Below are 17593 nucleotides of genomic sequence, written 5' to 3'. Positions count from 1 at the left end.
CCAAGTGGTTTATTCCTCCACACTTGGCTCCAAACAAGCAGAAAAGGGAGAATATGAAATACATCTCTAGCCTGGTACTGAGAAAGTAAAGAGACTTTCACAATCATAATGTAAATGTATTTCCTTGAAAAAATGCAGAGTGGAAATGTGCAGAATGTCAAAGAGCTGCTGGGCATTCAGGTTTTGGAGAGAAATTAGGGAGTTTCCTCACCAGGAGGGTTGGAAAAGCATCTATTATGAAGGAAGAAGGGGAGTTCTGGTCTTTGAAGCAAAGCTGTGCCCAGGTAGAGAATTTTTGTTTATCTGTGTGACTGACACACTTGGAGAATGTGCTCTGCTCTGACTGTGTCACATAATCTCACTAAGGTACCACAGCCATGGCTGGCACTGCTCCCACTTGAAAATTTTAACTCTGAGATAGCTCACTCCATGCCTGTGGTAACTTTCTGTTGTTGTTATTGTTGAAAGAGTGAAAACATTTGTGAACAGTCTTGTATCTACAATTCCAGAGCCTGAATCACTCCAGCGTTTGTCTGGGTTTATTTTGGCACCAGTTTAAATGTTCTGGTCTACAGCATTTGTTTATTTGCTTAACTCTTGTCCTAAACTTTCAAAAGAAACCACCAATTTCCATTTAGTCACTCAGTTGCTTTTCTGAAAACCAACACCACTGGGGATTCAGGGAACACAGGAACAGGGAAAATCTCCATGCTTGCATGGATTTCTTTAAATTCCCATTGTCATCCACTGTGACAAGCAAACTCACAGACTGAAACCAAGTATCCAAAAGCCAGCCAGGATGTTGCAGTGGAACAACCTAGACTCTGCTGCAGTGAACTCCCTAAAAGGAGACAAAGATGGTTTTACAGTTCAAACTCCAAAAGCTTTATTAGAAATAAAAACAGAAGTGATTTTGAATAGATCTTGAGAGAAACAAGACCTTTACCCACAAAACTCTCCCTTGCTTGGAGCAAAAAGAGGAAGCTCAGGGTTATACCCAGCTTTCCTACAATCCTGCAGACATGCAGCTGCTCAAGTACTGCAGTGCTCCTGTTTCTGCAAGCAGTTGCAAGGAAGCCAAGAGATGTTTGCTGAAATCCTGAGAGGAACAATTATGTCAGGGAACTGCCAGGGAATTGCTTTCTGCTTGCTATCATACTCTGTCTTGCCTAAGAGCTGCTTGCAAGAGGGAATTTCCTCTTTCTCTGGCATTGCCAGCACCTGTTACTATTTTCTTCAGGGCAGCTTTACTGCTTTACTTTGCTTTTGGGTTCAATTTCCTTCCCAGTGCATGTCCAAGGAAGATCTGCCTGAGGGAAAAGCAAAATTCTTCCCTGATATTTCTCATAATGCTGGCAAACATCTAGTTTATGTGCTTTAGAATCTGATCTTATTTGTCACTCAAAAGTGCTTTCTTCAAGGGGCATCTAAAAAGCTACTGATCATTTTTATCTTTTCTTTACCTCAATTTTGCTTGAAGCCATTTGTAATTTCTGCAGCAAGAGAGGAAAATCTGATGCTGTGGTTCTCATCCCTGAAGTCAGGCTTGTGTCAGCCTTTCCATTATATAAACCCTTATTTCGAAGAGTTTCAAATTCAGCTATAAAAATTCAGTCTAGGCTGGAAACTGGCAAATTAAGTCTTTGAATGTTCCTTTTAATTAAAGTACAAAAGAACTGCATTGAATTGCCTTTATGTTTCTCAAGTCTTTGAAAGACCTGTCAGGCTACACTTAGAATGGTCTTTCCATGCTTGCAAGATCAATTTTCAGAGATACTGAGTGCTTTTATCTCTCAGTTTGATGCAATAGCTCAACCTTAGATTTTCTGTATTTTTCTAAAGCATTTTGCTCGTCAGGTTTTCATTTTCACTCTGTTGATCCACTTACAACAGTTTAAAAATTTAAACAATTTTCTTTCCTCTTAGTGGTATATTTACTCTAGGAATGTACATCACTTTCCTCTTCACTTCTATTCATATGCTATTTTCTAATAAAAAATGTAAAGGTTCTTTCTGTTGTGCTGTTCTAGCTATGACCATTGATTCCTACAGGGAAGTGGAACAGGGATAATTTAACTGACTCATTATTTTCATGGTGAAGAGTTCTTATTGCAACCTTGTTTACTGCCAGATTTTACTTAGTAAATCCTTCCACAGCAAAATGTGAAGGACGGGACGGATAATGCTGATCTTGTTGTTCTGGGAGATCAAAAATCACTGTAGGTCAGATGGTGAGGGAGGCTTTACTCTGTTCTCAGAAAAATCACGGGGGATTAATGTGGAAGAAATGGAAAAAAAGGGGAACTTTGCAGTGAAATGTAATCATTGATTAGTATATATGTATTCTTCTGTATTGGACTTCTGTCTTGGTTAAGTGATGCCAAGTTTGGAAAAAGTCCATAAAACATGACCTTTATTTTACTGCTTTTTTCTATACCTGAAGTTGGCATCTCCATTTTTTTGCACAGAAAAGCATGGAGTTGCTTGTAGACAAAGGAAAAAAAGCCATGAAATTACCCCTACAAATGGGCCAGGTGCCAAAGGAGAGTAGGTTGCAATTGAGTGAGCAGTTAGGCATATCCCTTTCCACTTATATGGGCTTAACTTTAAGTATGTGCTCACATCCCTTTGAAATCACACAGTTCAGTGCCTTGCTGAATGGAAATTACTCAAAGCCATGGTGGGACAACTGATAAGGATTGCATTTTGCAAGATCAGTAAATCATATTAATAGAGATTAGAGGAATGTAAGCTCCATTATTACAGGTGTGTACTTGCAGTCCCCAGAGAACTCCCCTTTGCTATATATTCACCTTTATACTATAACTGTTATACTGCCAATGTTATTACAACTATCAGAGAGAAAACTTCACTTCTTAATTGAAAACCCTTGGTTTTTTTCCTCAGTACAATTCTATTTTTGGCCCTGAAGTTTTATATTTCTCTTCATTTGCTAATCCATATCTCCCTGGCAATATCCCTGTGTTATACTGTACTTCAAACAATTTGGCAACCAAACGAGTGTTTGAAGCTAATTTAATTACATTAGCCTGAGAAGCCAATTAGATATTTGTAGAAGGATCTTGCTGAATGCTATTTCTTGAATAGCTGAGCAAGGCATGCTGGCCCTCAGCTCCTCAGTTCCTGCCAGACTGACAATAATGTAAACTGAATCCATTTCTACAGGCAGCCTCTCCACACAAAGGATAAACAGTGGATGTGCTTTAACTCCAACGGCCTCTTGTTGTAATCATCAAAAAAGATAAACTTCCAAGAAATGTCCTCATTTAGTTGTGTTTTGCCTTCGTTTTTATTTGAAGCCTTGGCACATTGACCAATTTTTGAGATGAAAATTGGATAACTTAGAGCTAAGGATGGGAAGCCAGTTTGCTTAAATTATCTTCCAACTATTCACTCAGAAACAATGTATCAAAAACTCTTGCATATTCCAGTTAGACATAAGGAGCAAGGACAGCTCTCATGAAGGCCAAGCTGATTGATTTCCTAGTTTACTTCTAGGTTTTATGCAATGAGTTTCAAGAATGGGATTGAAGTCAGGTGTAACATCCATTCAGGCTGTCAAATCATAATGCTCTGATCCCAGTAACAGCTTTTCTCTTGGTAATTCCCACTAAATCCCACTCTAAAACCCTAAGGGCTAACGACTGTTCAGCAGCTCTACAAAATTCAACTTTTAGGAGGCTGGCTACGAATTTTGCAGCCTATCTGTGGGTGTATGTTTATGAAATATTTTACCTCAAGCAATCATGATTCCGTTATTGAGGTAAATCTGGGCAGCCTCTCTGTGGCTTCAATATATTGCTGTAGTTCAAGTTTAAATATTGATATGGCTCTAAAGGTGCTTGGAGCCATAGCAAAATTAACAGATGAGCATTTTGGCAACCAGTATGAAACCTATGGAAGGAGAAGACCTTAATGCACTACATTAGGTACTGCTGCTCCTGTTACTCTCTGGTCCTGGGAAGTTTGTCTTTGGAATGGGGCACTGAGAGAACCAGGAGCTTTGCACAAAGGCACAAAGCAAGCTAGAGGTGGTTATATAAATATATATATATATAATATATAAATAGCAGTGGCTTCTGGGGCTCCTTTGCTCCATTGCAGCTCTGGCGGTTGAAGCGAGAGTTTCTCGTCTCGGATCTTTTGGCAATATCCTGCAAAGAGCCACCCCATTGTATTGCACGGGCTGTTGCCATGGAAACGACAATATTTTTGGTAGTGCCTTTCAGCTGAAAATCTCCGGTTTCCAATGAACGCTGCCGGAGCCCGCAGCACCTGTGGGGCAGGGCAGGGTTCCAGAGCGGCGGTGATGAGACAGCGAGGGCTGAAGGGCTTCTCCAAGCACTCCCCACCAGCACTGCCCCCATCTCGGGGCTCCAGCCCCTGTAGCTGCCCTCCTGAGCACCTTTTCCCTGTCCATGGGAGCTGCGGGCAGTTCAGGGGAGACCTCATACTTAAAGAGACAAGCTGGATCTAAGGAATAATGCCTGTTACCGCTCATTACTGGGTTTTTTTAATTAAGAGTAATACTAACAATGAAGTTAAATTGGGGGAATTTTTCTGGCTGTTTAAAGAAATGTGAAAATAAAGGAAGCATTCTATTGAGAGAAAAAAAAATCCTTTAAGCTATGTTATTTGTGGATTGGTACTACCCTCACACCCTTGTCTTTCACAGAATAACTTTTTGTTGATGTACCTCCTTTTGCTCATCAACTCCAGTCCTGATCCAATGTACGTAATTAGTGCTTGCACAAAGCCCTGTTTCCCCTGCTCTCCATTCCCTGCATGCAATGCCTGGGATTTTATGTGCAGACAGGATGCATCTCAAAACATGTGCCAGTACAATCATTGCTAATGTGCAACTCCATCACATCAGTTGCTGTAAGTCACACAGACCAACCAGTCTTGCAGGATGTGGAACCTGTGTTGATATTATTTTTGGTTATTGTCACAGAGCACATTTAACTGTTCAACCAAATTCCTGCTACCGCCCTAACTTCTCTTTCCAAAAAGAGCAGCTTGAATTTCCTCAAAACTAGTAATAACTGGGCTTATATCTGGCTTAGAGGTCATTTGATGCTCTCAATAAAAATAATTCCTGAAAACACCCCCAAAACTCCCAACTCAGTTGGCAGCTCAGGGGCTGAAATGACTCCAAAGCACAGCAAGAACCAGTTCCATTTTGGCTGGAACCCAAGGAATCTGTCAGCCATTGTGCAGGGAATGTGGCTGTCCTCCCAGCGCTGACTTAAAACAGAAAATTGAGGAGATACTAAGGGCTGGGGAAGTGATAATTTTATCTGGAATGTCAAGGCCAAATTCTGAGGACAGCATGAGTGTGTGTGTGGAGGAAAAGAGACCTTGCTTCAGAATGACCTCATCCAGAAGAAATCCCAGTGCCATACGTTCCTTTGGTCTTCATTTGATACCACAAAGACTCTCAGATACATGCGAGGAAGAGAGGGGGTGGCTTCTCTTTTTCAGAGGAAGAAACCTGTAATACAGTAGCTGTAGATCTGAGTCTTGGTTTGTTGGTGCTACTTATAATCACCTCCAGAGGTTTCCTGAGATGTAAAATGTAACAATTTTAGCTGGAAAAAGGGACATATCCTAGAGCAAGAGCTTACTGTTCTCCAACCACAGACCACCTTATACATACATAGCAAGCGAAGACCAAGGCAGATTTGTCTTTTGATAAGCCTGGAAAACAGTGGCAAAACAGATTAATCCCTCAGTACTGGGAGATTTGGTTCAAGTTTTTCCACTGATTTTGCAATCACCCTTAATGTGTTGTAGGAATATAATTTGCGATACAGGTTTTTTTTTTTTTCTTTGAGTTTAAATCCAACTACTATGAAAACAATGATAAGTGGAATTCGACTTTGGTTCCAAAATATTTTTGTAGAATGGGAAAGGCCTCTGTTCCCATTCCTTTTCTAAAATGAAATGGCTTATTCAGAAGCAGTGCTGCTGAGGGGCTTCCACCCAGAACACATCAACACTTAATTAAATTACGGTGCTATCTGAGGAAAGAGGTGCAGCAATTTCAGCGGCTGACAGTTAGATTTGCACACACGGATTTCTCCGAGGTGAGCCTCTGGTTTCACAATGCCCGGAGTCTGGCAGCACTTGGATGTCATGGCACGGTGCCCTGGGTGCTGCAGCTCAGCGCTCCCAGCTTGTGCCAACACAACCTCATCTGTCTGCAGGCTCTTCTCCTGCCATCCAGCTGGGCTGATGCTACTTAAAAATCCTGATCTCTCTCGAAGGCTTCCCAGTGCAGCCTTTCGAAAGAGAAGATGTCCCGGAAAAGGTGCCCCGCAGTCACGAACACGCTCCAGGAGGAAAGCTGCCAGCCGCGCCCAGGGGCACACAGGCGCGGGGCGGGTGCTCCCCACCGCTGAGTGGGGCCATCCCCGCCCGGGCTGCGGCCATGCCGCTCTGGGGGACGGTGTGGGGGCCCCGTGGGGATGAGATGGGCCCTGCTAGGGCTCGATGGAGGCGGAGACCTGGGCCTGATGGCTCCCCTGGGGGCGGAGGAGGGCGGCCCCGTGGCTCCCTCACCGGCTGATAATTGCCGGCCTGATGATTACCACGCCCAGTAATGCCCGAGGCGTGGGATTACGGGCTCTTCCTGGGAGCCCTTCTTCCTGCGATGTACTCCTGGACAATGGCAGGATGGCGTCTGCCTGCTGCAAGGGTGAGTCTCTCTGGTTTTTGTGGTTTGGGGTTCTTTTGGCTCCATGCTGGGCTTCAAGAAGGTTGCTTTGGCAGATAAGTGGAAGACAACACAATGGTAGCGTTGTGGAAGGATGAAGGATTCCCTGCACAGTTGGAATGCATGCACGCTGTAAAAGGATTAAGGATTGCCTTCACAGCACCAAGGCTGCCAGAGCTCGAGGAGCATTTGGACGAGGCTCCCAGGCATAGAATGTGCCTGTAGGATTTTTCTGGCTGTTCTGGGCAGGGCCGGGAGTTGGGCTCGCTGATGCTGATGGGTCCCTTCCAACTTGGCCATTCTGTGATTTGGCACATGCTCCAAATGGGGCTGTGGCAGTTCACCAGGGCAGGTTTTATACCACATTCTGTCACGGAACTTAGCTGTCACTGTTTCTTTCAAAAAAAACTATCACACAGTACAAACAATGTTCTCTGTTTTATCTTAGTATGTGTCAAGACTTGCCCTGGTGTAATAACTGAGTGTTTTCTTTGAGTTTACTGGCTCATTTCCATTGTTCTTCGGTGGTAGGTACTACAATGATGGCAAGGCAGTGTTTTTCACAAAGATTTTATGTTGGCATGGAGCGGTCGTAAGTGGAAATGAAGTAATTAAATGTTAAGTGGAAGGTTAAGATGAAGTAATTAAAGGTAAAGAATTTAACTTCATGTGATCAAAGGTAATCCTCAAACAGAGCCTGTGGCTGTGCCCAGCTCAGGCTTTTGGGCAGGTGATGTTGGCCCTGTGCTGCCGGGGTTGCGTTCCCTCCTCTGCAGGCGCAGCCGAGCTGCTCTGTAATTGAAAGGCAGGACACAAAAGAGAGTGAGCACAGGAGGAGGCATGGGTCTCTTGCCCTCACCTTGAAGCCACTCATTCTCTCCAGATCCTTTCTGCAAAGGAATCACAGGCATTGCAGTGACCTCAGCTTAAATAAGGTCTTCAATAAGTAATTGGACTTACAGATTGTTTATCTTCCCCCACTTCCCTCCATCTTCAAGTGTATGTATTCTTATTCTGGGAGGTTGTTGAGCTTCATTTTAAAATGCTTTTGGTATTTAATTTGAAATTAATTTGAAACAATGAATTTATATGGAGTTTTCTCTTTCTTGTTTGGAAATTGTTTTGTCATAGGAAAGAAATGAAAATCTAATTCTTACATTTAAAAAACAACAGCATCTGGATTACTTTTAATAAGGTTTCTAAATTCCTTCTTTTACTCTTGAGAGAGAACAATCTATCTAAAATTCTTGTCATTTGTTGCATAAGAGATTCCTCTGAAGCACTGTGACAATTTGGATAAGCAACCAGAGATGCCCTTTGGGTTCCCTTCTTGTGGTCAGTTCTCTTCTCAGTTCCTAATAAAAAATACCATTGTATTTTCCTAGCAATTCCAGAGCATGTTGGAGCAGTGCAGTCATAGAGTACCTTGATGTATGTTCTCAGCCCTGCACTTCTCACACCCAGATTTCAGGCAGACTGGAATGAGAGAAATCCAGGGAGGATCTCCTCAAAGGCTGCTTTGCTAAGAGCCTTCACATATTCAGCCAAATAAGCTTTTCTGTAATAGAGCTCATGTGGTATTTGTGGATGTACTTCGTGTCATGTATTTAGTAGTTTCTGTTCCTCCCAAATTTTGATTGTGAATCAACAGGTCGAGGCCCAAACTTCCTCATGGGGAAAATAATTGCAGATATGAGGTGATTGCTGTGGTAATTCTGTTCCAGACTCCCTTTCCAGTGTTCTCTTTCCTTAAGCGTGCTTTGAAACTTTTATTTGAGCCCAGTTGTAGTTTCATACAGAATGGGACTAGCTGAATTGCCCATTCTCTTTGCTTATTCTTCAAAAAAGCAATGTGATCCCTAGAAAAATTGTTAAAAGCAAAGGGCAGTTGGCTCCTAAGTGGTCAAGATCCCTTTTCCCAAATGGAAGTGAGAGTTCAGAAAACACTTCCTGGGAAGTACCTTGTAGATTCAGAATGATTCCATGGCATTATGGTTGTGTCAGAGTACCAGGGCAACTCCAATCAAAAAAGAGATGATCCTTCTGGAAGAAATCTCCTCTAGGTCAGAGATGCCTGTGCTGCAGCACATCCATGATGACCTGCAGGATTTGGGGATCACTAAACCCACGGGTCTCACACAGCATACTGAACAGACATTAAAAGTGTGACACAGGAGGCAACACTCAGCATTGATGAATTCTGTCTGTTCCACTTTCTTTGGCTTGCCCTTGAACATGGAAAGCAATTCCTCGTGTTTCCAGAGGAATCCCCAAGCAGTTTTTAACAAATGGCAGTACCAAGCACGACCACAGATTTTTTCTCTAGAGGATCAGCAAACTCTGCAGTTCTATATTCATTTACTAATTCATTTGTCAAACTAAAAGGCTCTCACTGTTTCCAGAAATTGAACTGTATAAACTCAAAACTTCCTTACCTTTATAATTGATCCTTGTGAAGCCATTAAACTTCCACATGTTTGGGTTTTTTTAGCAGTATCTGTGTGAACAATGCTATTTACAAGGTGCCACTTAGTACCTTATGGTGTAGTCGTACCTGATAGCTCTCCATCATAGGAGACATCTGTACAGAGCTCAGAACTAAGCCCCAGACCAGCTTTTTTCAATCACATCCTTTCCTTCAGTAGCATGAGCTGGAGAAACATGCCTGCTTTGTAAAGTGAACTACCTCCTTTCCACTTTTACTTTGTTTTTACATTCCTTGCTTTCTCACCTTTGCCAGATGTGATCTTCCAGCCCGTGACTGTGTTTGGGAAGGTGGAAGGAGATGGTGCTCTGAAAGGGTTTGGGTCTGCCAGAAAAGAGAATTACCAGGATAAAGCTGCTGATATCCAGTATTTTCTTCTGATTGTGTTATACATCTTTGTACCCATAAAAAAGCAGAGGAAAGAGTGACCTAGCTTGTTTTAATTCAGAAGTACTGTTGGATCTTTTTGCCTATTACTTGCTTTGCTTTTTATCAAGCCATTTTCTGGGAGACCTTTATTGCTTAGCGAGTGCATTGTGGCTGGCATTCATTTTGGTGATTAAAACTCAGATTCTGCAATTTGGTTTTAGCTCTCAGTGAAATGACACTTGTGGACCCATTCCTATCCAGTCAGCAATTCCATGGTGCCCTAAAGAGGAATGATTTCCACTCCTGCCAAAAACCGTGTGTGTGTTGTACTTGCCTCACGTGAGCAGTGGGGCTGTTTATGATTGGAATTTTGATTGTGAATGGCAGTGTGTGCAGGATCAGGGCTACAGTCAGCGTGGGGTAAAGCAGATAGTGCAGAGCACAGGTCTGGTTTCATTCCACTCCGAGGTACTGTGAGGAGCCAGCAGGGAGGAGGTGTTTCCAAATGCCTGGAGGCAGCACTCCCACACTGTGAAAATCCTGCTTATGCTGACGGACTTACCCCGGGTTTACATCTGTACTGAATTACAGGAGCTCCCCGTGTTTTCTGATTGCTGCAGTGTTTCTGCTTCCCTCTCCCTAGATGGGACAGCAGAGAGGTTCCTTGGGTGGGTTATATTCCAGGTAGGCTTTCAGGGGTTTCTTCCTTGCCTCTAAGAATTCCTGCAGAATTGCATGTTTAGCATTTACAGCTTGTGTTAACGATGGCTATAAAGTTGTTTGTCTTCATGGAATTAGATCTATCCATAAAGCACTTTCCAGCTCGGCTATGCTGAGGCAATAAAGCAAATTCTGCTGTCATTACTCACTGCAGTAATTCCCAAATAATTAGTCATCCTAGGTAATGGATGTGTGATGTGTCCCAGTCATAAAGTGCATAATGCAGGCTATGGACATAAAATACGGTGACTGCTTGGGAAACACAAAACCAGAAATCAAATTGCTCAAGTTCACTAAGGAGCCGGCTTCACACTTGCCTGTTCTCAAATCCTCCTGTGGAGCTTTTCTTCCACTTCTTGAGTTGGCAAACTCAAGGTCTCTTCTTAGACCTTGCATAAGTGGATTTCCTAGTTTTTCACTTCAATTGGCTTATTTGTTACTGAGAAGCACTGACATATAATATATGCAGGCTTGTTTTATTTTCCCTCTCCTTACAAAGAGGAGTATCAATTGACATTCATATTGATACTGATACTGGCTGCCTTAAAAGCAAGAATATGGGGTGGGTTTTCCCCCCCAGTTTTACCTTTTGGCTGACGTTCTTCTTTCCTGGCATTAAAAGCTTCCCAGGGTGTAATTCATCCTGGTAAAGTGTTGTACATAGTGCTCACAGTGTTTAGCGAATGTTGTACACGGAGGAAATTTACTGTTGGAAAATAAATCATCCTGGACTAATTCCAAAAGCATTCACCAAGTGTGTTTGTGTGTGCGTCTGTTTGTGCTTGGGTTTTGCCTGTGTGAATTTGGATTTTGTATCCCTAAACTGGTGCTCAATTTCCATAGAAACAGCAATATTTATAATATCCTAAAATCAGTTCAGTACATGGTATTACAACAATTAGCATCAATGCTGTATTACATTTTCTTCCTGAAGAATTTCTAAAACATATAAATATGTCCTTAAGGAGATCTCTGTGATCAGTGCAACAACAAAGGAAGGAGACAGATTGCTCAAAGCACAGTGTGTCATGCAGTAATTTCCAGTGGGCTAATCATATTAACAGAGAAAATACTGGTGCCAGTTTTTCTTTAACTAGTCAAGTTTTATTGAGTGCTACTGTCCCTAGCTGCTGCCCTTAACTTCATCTGATTACAAAACCATCTACAGTTTGGAACTGGTTTTATAGCTCACCCTTCTTATAAGGGAACAGCTGGCAAAAAGAAAAACCATGAAATACCAACGCTTAAAATACAAGAGGTGGAAAAAAGATCATAAATATAAAACCCAAATATTGGTTTTCTTAAATCTGTGGTAATGACCTCACTGGGCTTTCCAAAATGCAAAGTAATCTGGATCTCTGAGGCTCCCCTGAGTGTTATGAAAGTCAGTGGAATAAGCATGGTCTCAGTGAAATCCCACTGGGAAAGCCTTCTTTCTAGTTGATCCTGTGATTGTAGAGCCAATCAGTGATAAATTGGATTGAAGGGAGATTCCCCCAAAATAAGCCTCCCCACTGCTTTTGCTGTGCATCAGGGCAGAGCTATTCCTAATTGCAGATATGAAGTGATTGCTGTGGTGTCTCTGTTCCAGACTCCCTTTCCAGCATTCTCTTTCCTTAAGTGTGCTTTGAAACTTTCATTTGAGCCCATTCTCTTTTTTTATTCTTCTGAAAAGCAATGTGATCCCTAGAAAATTTGTTAAACCTTATTTTAAAATTTTTTACACTTTATTCCTAAGGTATAAGTGGCTGCGACCCAGAAAACATTTTGGGGTCTCAGTTTTATGCTATTGCTAGGCCTGGCCTTTAAAGCTCCCTCCAAGGCAGAGCCAAGCACTCCCTGTCCCTAGCACACTGCTTTCTGTAGCAGGGTGTTTTGGGATTGACACTTTGTCCTTGCGCAAGTTGCAGAGTTCCCAGAGCCTCGCTGATGATTCATGTCTCTTTGCAAAGTATAGAAGTGACTCCAACAGAATTTATAGCAGCCAATTTTTGGGGTCCTGGCACTTCAGGTTGAAAAGTGACCTCATGGGGAGTTTAGTCCATTTTAACATTCCTGAAGCTATCTCAGAATGCATTTTCTTGTACATCCCTCCAGCTCTCTGTGTGTGATGTATTGGAATTTTGTGGCTCAGCAGTCTGTGGCAAGCAACAGGTGAAGAGAAAATCCTGTAGTTTGGGAATCATTGGAGTTCCATATGCAAACCTTGAGCCATATGTATTGAGCAATACAAGAGTCTCCACTGACCATGTATTACTTATTTCTGTGAGTTGCTTCCAACCTCGCACACTTAAATCTTTTTAACCCCAAAATTTTACCCAAGGGACTCTTTCTCTGACTATTGGAAACAGTAGACTGGGATCAAGGTTCTGGATCGAAGTCTGATCAGCACAATACCTTCCACTTGAGAGTTAATACACCCACACTATTAGTCATAAAATATGGAAAGGAACCAAGTTTCCTGTTCCATGTCTCCAGGCATATCCAAGTTAGTGTATCCTTGGAATGAGGACTATGGGATATTTGTTTGGTGAATTTGAAGTGAACCATCTAGGAACGGAACTGTGGATTTGATCTGTATTGCTAGCAATTGTGAGAGCTCTGCTGTAACCAGAGATTGGCATGATTTGCTGTAAACCAATAAAGGGAAATTGATGTCTTCGTCAGGATGGTTGGAATCAGACAAGAGAGAAGCCGGAGTTAGTTGCAAGCAAGGCGGTTCAGGGGTAGACCTCCGAGGTTTTCGGCTCCAGGTTTCTGCCGTGGCGGAGAATTGCCTCCTCAAGCCCCATTGATACAGTTGCCAAGCCTATCTTTAATCAGTGACAGCTTCGGCATTAAGCAAACATAGGCCCATTTGATTTTCAGAAAGCAACTTGTGTGGTTTGCCTCTGCACAGACTGATTTTTACAGATGAGCTCAAGCATTCAAATCATAACTTTAAGAATAAATTCTAATCTACGCATTCTGCTGGTTAAATCAAAATCTATAAATTATGTTCAGTTAATCCGTGTTTATGACAGTTCAGTCACAGAGATACTCAGCTTTCCTTCCATGGTTATTCTAAACCTGATATTTTCTTCAATGTAAAATAGGTGTGTCCACTTTTATCATTAAAATTGGCGAACATTTGGATGCTGCCTCTGATAAGGATGAAATACAGCTAAAGACATACAGTACAGCTGCTGGGCTGCTGGCTTTAACGATTTTATCAGCCTCTGAAATTTACTTATGGACTCAAACCTGAGTGTGAGAGGCGAGCAAAACATGCCTTGAGGTTATTTGTGATAAAAATGTGGGACTGTTCTTGCTTTTTTCCCTTAAAAAATGAAGAGAAAATGCATTAAAACAGCCAAGTTCAGAAGAGATATAGGATCCAAAATGTATTAAACAAATTAAACAAATTTTTATTAAACAAATTAGAGAAACTTTAATTAAACTATTTTTTTTAAATCCCATGAGAATTAGGTGCCTGATCCATGATCTGAAGACACGGATCTTTGCCAGTGTTATAAATGCCCATGAATACATTTATAATTGTTTACTTTAGAGACAATATTAGAAGGAATTTCCTATAACAGTAAAAAAAGAGCTTCTATTTTATATCTCTTCACCCAAACCAAAAGATGGATATGGCTTACTTGTAAGTACTCATTGCCACTTGTCAGAAAAAGGGGCAACACATTCCTTCTAGATTCTTGTATTTCACACAGTTCTACTGCACAAAATACAATTTAGGTTTTTATTTTTTGATGATTGAAGTAGTGAAAGTTTAGACCATACGTGTTCTTACTGTGTCCAGAATTCTGAGGGTTTATGGTAGCAGCAGTTCTGTGGGTGAAAGAACCTGTGCAATAAAGAGCATAGTAAATTAACAGAAACAGCTATTGTTTTACCCATCATATATGTATATAAAAAAGTATTGACCTACAGGCAGCTGCAAATTATTACAGCTTTAAGAGTAGATTTTGCCAAATACATGCACTTAAAGTCCATTTTCAGGGAAGTGTAACCTGAGGATCAAATAACTCAAGGCTTTCACAGGCTGATACAGAAACTGCTGACACCCAGTTGAGGAAATTAGTTTCTCAGGGCTTTTTCCTCTGTTGGTCTTTTTTTCACTGCTGAGTGTGGTGATAGTTTCTATTTCACAGCATTTACAAGGCCTAGCACAGGGGAACAGAGGAAACTAAAGTAGTAAAACTTCCTCTAAGCTGAGGCAATTATTTTAGCAACTGCAGAATCATGATGCTACAGCAGCTGCTGTCATTCCAAGAGCATTCCATAGCTCATTAGAGCTCCACAGCTGTATGTCCATGATGTTTCATGGACATCAATGGCTCTTACTTCAACCACTCCTTAGGTAAAGCATATTCCTCCTTTGTGTGGGCACTGTGCAGTGGTGTGCACACTTCACAGGAAGTTCTTTTTTCCAGGATAGGGTTTGAAAAGGTACCTGGGGCTGTCAGTACCCCCACAGCTGCTCGCACAGGGCATTCACACAATGTTCCATGCCTGCAGCCTATGGCACAACTCAGAGATTTATTGTAAGCTCCTAGCAAATAGCAAAGAAAGAGGAGCAGCCTGTTCTGTCTTGAGCACTTCCAGAAGAAAAGGCAACGTTTGCTCTCTAGAAACACAGAGGGACCTCTAACAACGCCTTCTTTGACCACTCTGCCCGTGCCTTTTCCTGCCCTGGGAGAGGGATTTGCTTCCCAACGCAACATGCAACACTGCAGACTCCTCAGGCAGCATAAAAGTATTACTGTTCAGTGTCTGAAGGGATGTGTCCCTGGTGGAGCTGAGCTTAATGATACTGTCAGGAGTCCAGAGCTGGCAGCACAGGAACTGCATGGGTAATTCATCCCAAACGGGAAGGCCGGGAGACAGGAGGTTTTCATTTCAGCGTGGGGAAGGAAACACAAACCCACCTGGGAGAGCAGCTTGGTTTTGTTGCACAGCTCTGTCTGCCTGAAGTCCTCTCGCAGGAGCTGAGCCTGTGCTTGGAAAAGGGATGGAGGAATGTGCAATTCTGAGAGGAGATAAGAACTGATGGGTGCTGGGGCAGGATAGCAGAGTGTGTTGATGAATCCCAGAGCAAAGCTTTACTTTGATGATCTCCTGGAAGAGGATTGAGTTTCCTCATTGGAGATGTTTCACAAGGTTTGTGTGTAATTGAAAAGACATCCTGATCCGAGCCATTGAACATGCCTGACAGGAATTCGGAAGAGGGAATCGGTGGGGCTTCATCCACGAGGCCAGGACGGTGCTGGGGCTATTAATGCAAGCAGCCATTTGTGTGATGTTACCAGAGCAGAACGCTGGAAAGGCTTCTCAAAAAATTCTTAATTTACTACGTGTGCAGTTTGGGCAGGCAGGGGATGGTATGTTTTCAGGAATCCTGGCACTCATCCAGGCCCAGCTGAAATCCCATCTAACCTGTGGAGCTGCTGACTTTGAGAATGCTCACACATTCCCAGAGAAGTGAGAGAAACACTCTACCTGCAGAATTTCGGCTCCTTGTTATTACTAATACTGCAACAGTGCCCTAAGGCTCTCATTTGCATAACACACTCCTGTACGATGTTTCACCTGGGATTATTCACCCTCTGTGGAATCAGAGGGGTTTTATGGTTTTTAATTACTGATTGACCTTAATTAGCAGTTTTTGGTTGCTCTGGTGTTCAGAACATGCTGCAGCCTACATTTTACATTTCTGTGATTCAGTGTGCCACTGAATTCCATTCTGGCCAGCTTTTGCTGTAGAATTTGATAAATGCATTCTTCTTCCTACTTACCTCTTGGTTCCTAAGCAACACTTATTTTCTGCCAGGTTAGTTATCCCTTTACCTGCTGCTTTATGGCGCAAAGTAGGCAGTAGTTTTCCTGAACACAGGAAGTGATCTTAGTGTAGAAAGGGGTTTTTAAACGAATGTAAAATTGCTTAATTGTCATTTACATGTGTAGCTGCTCTATTAATTTTGGGAGGAATTGATGATTATATCCTTGATCCTAGAAAAAAGTGCCTGCAGCAGAAAAAGGCACATGCAGCCATTATCCACAAGAAGAATAGTCCTGGCAGCACCATGCAAGAGAAGAGCTTTATTAGACTGCTGTCCATTGAGGAGTCTCTTTCCAACAGGCTGTAAATTGGGCTCACAAGGCTGTATCTGCACAGCAGCTTTAATGAAGTTTATCTTATCTGTAGATGGAGAAGTCATTTCTACCAAAGACCTTTCCTACCAAAGACCTATGAATGAGACCTAGAGCCTCATTCATAGAAATGGGAATAATAGTGTGAGGAAATTTACCCCCCCAGATGATATACATTCTCATATTCATAATAAATAGCATTTCGTTTGAAATACATTGTGTTCACACATACTTAGATAATTTACCAAACTTGCAGGAAGTATTGATTTATTTAAATATCAAAAAAGAGATTTATAGCACATTTCTCCCTAAAAGCCTTGTGGTTCTTTTTTAAATTTCAATCTTCTTTATCATATTCTATCTCTCAATGCATGTTTTGGTTATGTGAGTAGGCAGAGAGTTTAGGATTGGGTGAGGAATGCAAGTAGTTGCCTTGTGGACTGGACAGTATCAAATTAGAAATTAGACTAGAAATAAAATACAGAAGTTTCAGTGATTGTGGTTAACAACTGGAATAGTGAATCAGGGTCTATAATCATAACTTTTAAGTGAAGTCTTGGTTAGTTTCTAAAACATTTGCCCACATGTTTATAAGAGCATTATTTCAGGGAAGTCCTGTAGTCTCTGTGACATGAGTTGCTACACAGATGGTAATGGTGGGCTCTTCCAGCTTTAAAATCTGTAACTAAATCTAATTCTTACTGTCTGCACTAAGAGCTGGTGTGACGGCTTTGAAAATCTCACAGTAAAGAAAGCAAATGAAAGTTCTTGCAGCATGCAGTTGCAAAAATGAACTGTACTAGTGGGTTTCGAGCAAACCCAAGGCAGTATTTCTCACAGTGCATGAGCCAAACTGGTGATGAGATCAAAACCAGGAACAGGTTCAATAGAAAACCATATAATTTCCCTCCCAGTTATTGATTATGACACAATAAACTCAGGAAATCCCCAGCCTGCTAGGTGCTGGAAGGGACCCATTTCCCAGACAAGAGGCATTTGTTGCAGCTCCAGGCAGATAAGGAATATGCCAAATCAAGCTTTATTGCTCTTTCCAGTGTGTGCAGGAGGAATGCAAGTTGGTGCTGCTCTGATTTGACTGCTAACTTCTGCTTTTGAGTTCAGTCCTC

Source organism: Molothrus aeneus, chromosome 4 (assembly GCF_037042795.1).
Source record: "Molothrus aeneus isolate 106 chromosome 4, BPBGC_Maene_1.0, whole genome shotgun sequence".
Lineage (NCBI taxonomy): Eukaryota > Metazoa > Chordata > Aves > Passeriformes > Icteridae > Molothrus > Molothrus aeneus.
This window is presented reverse-complemented; position numbering follows the sequence as displayed.